The following is a 6,017-nucleotide window of genomic DNA, read 5'->3' as shown; positions in this document are numbered from 1 at the left end:
AAGTGGAAGGACTGCGGTCTATTAACAGGTAGTCTCTGCCTCCTTCCATCGTACACAAAGGTCCTAACAAGTAGCCTCTGTTACTCAGCACCAGACACTCTTTTCTTACCCTCCTCACAATGACAGAAGCTAACAAAAGGCTCGGCAAGTGATCTGTGTGGCAGAGCGCCCACCAGGCACGGTTACTTGACAAGGCATTACGCAAGCAGCCATCACGTCACTGCAAGCCAATGGCCGCTGTTGGTGGCCATGAATTACGGATCTACTGTAACTTCAGCGCAGCTTGAAGCCATGATTCATAGAGGACAGCTTCGTCAGCTTCTGCCCTACTCTCAGGGTCTGCTGTAGCAAAGGGAAGGGCAACACAGAGCTTTGACATCTGTTCAATGCATGGACATCAATTTATATGATTACCAAATGGTCTGCTGTTCAGTGGATGATCACTGTGACTGTACTGTACATTGTGTACTCTACACGGACTGCTGATAAGTCCCCAATGACCTGAGTAGGAGTGCATTTTTAAATATATCAACTGTTTGACATTTAGTATTCCAGGAAAACATTGCCACATGGGGTCTTATTAATGCAGGGCTGCCGTCTAAACTGTGTACTCCATTTCTTATTTGCCTTTACTGTTGTATCTAAGTCACATCTTTTTATCTAATTAATAAAATCGCAGGTGTTTCAGATGGTGTATGTCATCCATTAATGTAAGAAGTCTGAGTACAAAGGATCACTATGATGGTAAAAAGCCAAGCACATTGATATTCACCATCTGTTATAATCTCTGTCAGATCCAGTATAGTGTCTGGGTTACACACATGCATTACACATGCAAGTTGGTGTGGATGTAAATGTAAAATATCAGTATCCCTTTTTGAAAATGATTGAACTTTTTTGGTCTAAATACATTGCAATTTTGCAAAAAGAGACACTCTACTTACATTTCTTCATCTTTGGAAACATTCAAATTAAAGGAGTTACATCAACGAAAATGACGCCACAAAGAATATTGTTTTTCAATTAGACTGCGAGTCATGTGTTCAAAGTACAAGGTTTGACTACTGATTTTAGGGCAAGAATATTTTAAGACTATGAATTTGACCATACTGAAGCGGAAGAAAGGTGGCTTTAGCTGTTCATCTGTCCTCAACAGAACAAAATCAGAGGGGGAAAACGTTGATGTTTAAGATTATTTTACAAATTATACATGGCGGATGTGATTATTATGTGAAGGTCAGTTACTAGCTGGTGATAGCATAGCAGTTCTGTTTGTCTAATATTACTGAACCATGTCTTAAATTGGGCTACAGTTTTCCTTGGTCAGTGCAACACACTTGCAAAATGGGTTATCTCCTCCCAAGATATTTCATCATTACATATTGTGGCCGTCTTATTTAACATGTAGTATTTTTTGCCTGTGGCCTTCCTGTATGTACTGTCAAAGATCAGTAGTTTTATTGGCACTATTTATAATAAAAAAAATATTGAAAAGAATGTGAAATGCCACAGAAGGACTTTTTTTGTGTAGTCATTGGTTTTGCACGGATTGAACATGTATATTTTGGACACATTTTAATAAGTTTTTTTAATATCCTGACTTTGATGAAGTAGTAATACAGTTGTGGTAGCATGCCAGTTAAAGCAGCAGCTTGAAGCACTTGTTCACCACTGCAGAGACCCTGGGTCAAAATACTGGCCATTGTCTGTGTTGGGAATCAAGTGAGAGATTAGGACTTTTGTAACAGCCATCCATAAGTAATTCGGTTGGTGAACTTCATAAGATAAATTTCGACCTTTTTTGAAAGTGTATTAGAATGATAATGTAAATATTTGATTCAATTCTTTCTAGGGGAGCCACTGTACATCTAACTGTTTCCAAGTTGCCTCACAACACTATACAAAAGTTGCTTCTGTCTGTGCAATTGCACCATATGCAACTTCTTTGGGAGGGGTGACTACACATGATGTTTGGCAAGTGGAAGCTTTCCACACCTTGACAGTCAATTGGCATCGTCTTCCAGTCCAGGTACAATATGGCCTACCAAAAGCAGAGCAGAACAAATGGACCTTTTTAGAGAATAGTTAGGGTTTATTTCATTGCATTTGAACTTGCTTTTTCACAACCTCCTATCTATCCTGAGAAATCTGAACAGAGGACCAACAACGTTCTGGCGTCAATGCCATTGTATGGGGACATTTAACAGATAACACAGACATACTGCACACGCTGTGTTCCTAACTCCCAAGTTATTGCATCCACCAACACTGCATGTTCTCTAATAGATTTACATGCACCACATGAACACACACAAACATATTACTCAATTTCAAAGGAACAGAGATAGCATCTTTATGTAACGGGCCAGTGGAAATCTTGGCCTTGCAATATCCTGGCTCAGGTAATGATGTCTCATTAAGCTTTCATTATATCTTCAGAAGCCCATTCAAACTCCCTCACACACTATGGGTCAGGATGGATAGGTGACCAATGGGTTTTGGTTCTGTCCACTGGCCTCTCGGGCAAAAGACAAAAAATATTAGATTCATAAAGAATAAGTAAGTAAAGTTATTTTAAAGCTGCCTGAGGAGCAATACCTTTTATGATTAAAAGCTGTGTTGGGATAACATAAAAAATAAAAGTAGGTAAAAAACAGTGTTATGTAAAACAAAACACCAGAGGATCATCTCTCATGCTTTCCTGCCATGCAGAAAGTGACAGGAAACCCCCACTTGTTGTTTTTAGCAGATGAGGAATTCACGGATCATGGCGGTAAACAATAGGGACGGGGATCCATCATCAGCAAATGGATGACTAAGCCCGAAATCTGTCATTCACACAACAGTTTGCTCTTTGAACCAGCGTGGTCGTGTGGATAGAGTGAACATCCAGCTGACACTAGCTTGCAGAGGAGCAGACAAAAGCTTCTATCACACCTGCTTTGTTAGTAATGGCTTCATGAAACAAAACACAGAGTTTGACACAAAGCAAGAGCACCGGCCGCTGCATTATCTCTGGGTTGTAATGCTCTGGGAATTAAATGAGAGAAAACAATGGGTTCTTCAGGTGCAGAACAACAGACACAGCTGTTGCTAACTGTACAGTAGGCCTACCTGTCAAACACATGACTTGACATACATTGTTGATGCCATGATGTCAAATCTGCCTTGGGGTAAAACAAAAAACAAACAAACTGCAAGACACAAAGAAGACTGCAATGAGACTGTAAGGAGAGAGAGAGTTGACAAACAATCAACAAATTAAAAAGCATTATCGCTTATTATCAGCTTCACCCACACAACTACAAAGCTCAAACAACGCTCAGCTTAGAGTGAATTATATTGCTATAGCAACAGTGAACAGAGAGAGTGGTTTAAATATTCAGGGTGTGTGCCTAAATATACTTCACTAGCTCTGCTGTTAGAGATGCCGTCTGAGTGGGAAGTACAGAAGGGAGCCAAAGTGACAGACGACGCATCGCCAACGCAATTAATGATTGGACTTATTCTTGCTTGACTAAATAAAAACCACATTAATTCAAGCTTCTCCAAAAATAACTGATAAAATAACAAATTCATGCATACAGAGTTTTACTTGATACAGCATTTTAAAGAATACTAACTGTCTTCTGTGATGTATAGCAGTCAAATAGCCTGAAGATTGAAAACAATATAACCCAGTGTTGTAGTGGAGCTAATTAAAATTAACAAGATCCAGGTCATCATGACATAACAGACAGTAAATCACAGCTTTTTTGTTTCCAAATTGATTCTTAAAACACTAAAATGTTCACATCAAAGCTTGTTCATTTGCATACATTGTGAGTGCGATTTGTCCTAGAGGCTCAAGCGCAGAACTCATTTGTATTACAGAGCTCTGCTCAGCCAGACAGACGACTGACTTCAAAGTGTTGTTCGGACAGGACCCGGGTGCACGTCAGAGTCACTCAAAATAGGTCAAGTTCTTACATATAGGTTGAAAGAAAAAAACCAATAGAGAAACAAGCACGCTGCTTGCGCCACTTTGTTACAGTCCTTTCTTTAAATAAGCTCTAAAGCCCTAAATCCAACCAGCTCAAGCTGTCCAATCATTCAGCCTCACAATATAGCAGAGTTCCGGGTCTTTCTAAGGGCCCCACTTGTTTTCACAGTTTTGCTGACCCTGGAAAATACCCATCTGGCAGTGGCCCTTTAGCTAAGCTTGGTTTGAATGGGCCATAAGTAACACCATGCTCACCAGCAAGCACTGCGCATGCACACGCGGGAATGCGCATACAGTAGTACACAGGAGCAGACATAAACATGAGAATGCGTGTAGACACAGAGTAGGCTACATACTATGCCCATGTACTACTGAAATACATGACAGCTCACTGTGGTTTTGCTCAAATGATAAACACACATTATCCACCACATACTAACAAGCTCAAACAGAGCCGTACACATTATATAATCAAACCCATCTTAGCCCGACCAACCACTCTCTGCATTTGCTCGCTGCCACTGCCACACACTCTTGCACATGCAATCGCAGAGCCCTTCGTACCCCTGGTGAAAGACACAGTCCCTCAACACCTCGCCGTAGCAGCCCTCCAGGCAGCGGCAGCCCTTGTTGGCCACCGTCACACACTCAAACACCACCATGTCCTCGTAGCCAGCCCCCAGCAATGAGCTGTTCATCCAGCGGATCATCCCGAGGACTGCACACTGCACTATCCTTTCTCTCTCAGTGAAGAAAGGTAGCTGAACAGAGAAACGGAGAATGAGAGAGAGAGACAGGGAGGGAGATTTTCTTTAGCAGGCTTAGGTCCACTGATCTTCCCCGGCCAGCTCTGATCTCCTAATAACAAGCTTACAATGCCCTTAACACCACCTGCCAAAAGGAGAGGCATTGGTGGTCTGAGGTGCAGCTTGCACTCCCCTTGGACTCTCCTATTAAAACACCGTACGTGTTGATCTTGCCAAGCAGAGAAACTAATCATTATGCAGGCTCCATGTTATTCTGCCCGAAATGCAGGCAGGCAGGTAGGACGGCTGTTGTTCCCAGCACTGACCTGGTCGCAGCCATGTAGAGAGCCACTCCGCAGCGATGAGCCCTTTTCAAGCGGCTTCATTCACGCAGCGGGAGCCGCGGATGAGGCACAGGAGGAAGGAGAGAAGAGAGAGGGATAAAGGGGAGGAGGGTCCAGGCGTTCTTGAGCATGCCAGGAGGATGGGAGGGGAGGAGGAAGCGGACGCAGCAGAGGTAGATAAAAAGCAATGTATTTGCTTGACAGATGGAGGACAACTGGAAATCAGGCGCCGTCCTTTTCTTGCTCTCCCTATCATTCACTCTCTCCTCCTTTGTCTAATGGAGGCTGATAAACTGCCATCATCTCTAGCTACCACTAGATGCACGTTTCCATTCCCCCCTTTTTTCTTCCTCTGCTCCCCCAGCCGACGGATCATTTGGCCGATTACTGCATCCGCCCTACGGAGCGAAGCTTTCCTCTCGCGATTTCAGCCCCTGGTTCACAGGATTTCACGGCAGGCGGTGTGACGATGGATGGGAAGAGACTGAGGGAGAATTTGCAAGAAAATGAGAGCGAGAGAGAGAGAGAGAGAGAGAGAGAGAGAGAGAGAGAGAGAGAGAGAGAGAGAGAGGGGGGTGAGAGACAGACAGAGCAAATGAGGAAAGAGATGGCTTTCACTTTGCATTCCACCTCTACTTGGTGCTGGTGCACTGAGCCTGCTGCTTCCTCAATTATTCATGTTTTTCATGAATGGAGGGGCTGACATCACCAGCCTTCGGGTCACTTTACATCTGAAGCTCCCTCTAAATCACACGATAAGCTGAACCAGGCTTTGAGGAAAACACAATTTGCGGTTTGACAAGACACATTAAAAGAAATGCAAGCAGGGTATACTTAATGTTATATCTGGCTTGAGTCAAAACAAAACTTTAATTGTGACAGCATATTGATACCTGTGCGATAAGAAGTGGGGTTTCTCTTATTTAAAATATTGCAAAAACTTGC

The sequence above is a fragment of the Ammodytes marinus genome (assembly GCF_949987685.1).
Source record: "Ammodytes marinus genome assembly, chromosome: 3".
In the NCBI taxonomy this organism is placed as follows: Eukaryota; Metazoa; Chordata; class Actinopteri; order Uranoscopiformes; family Ammodytidae; genus Ammodytes; species Ammodytes marinus.
The sequence above is the reverse complement of the archived record's forward strand: the minus strand, read 5'-3'. Positions refer to the sequence as shown.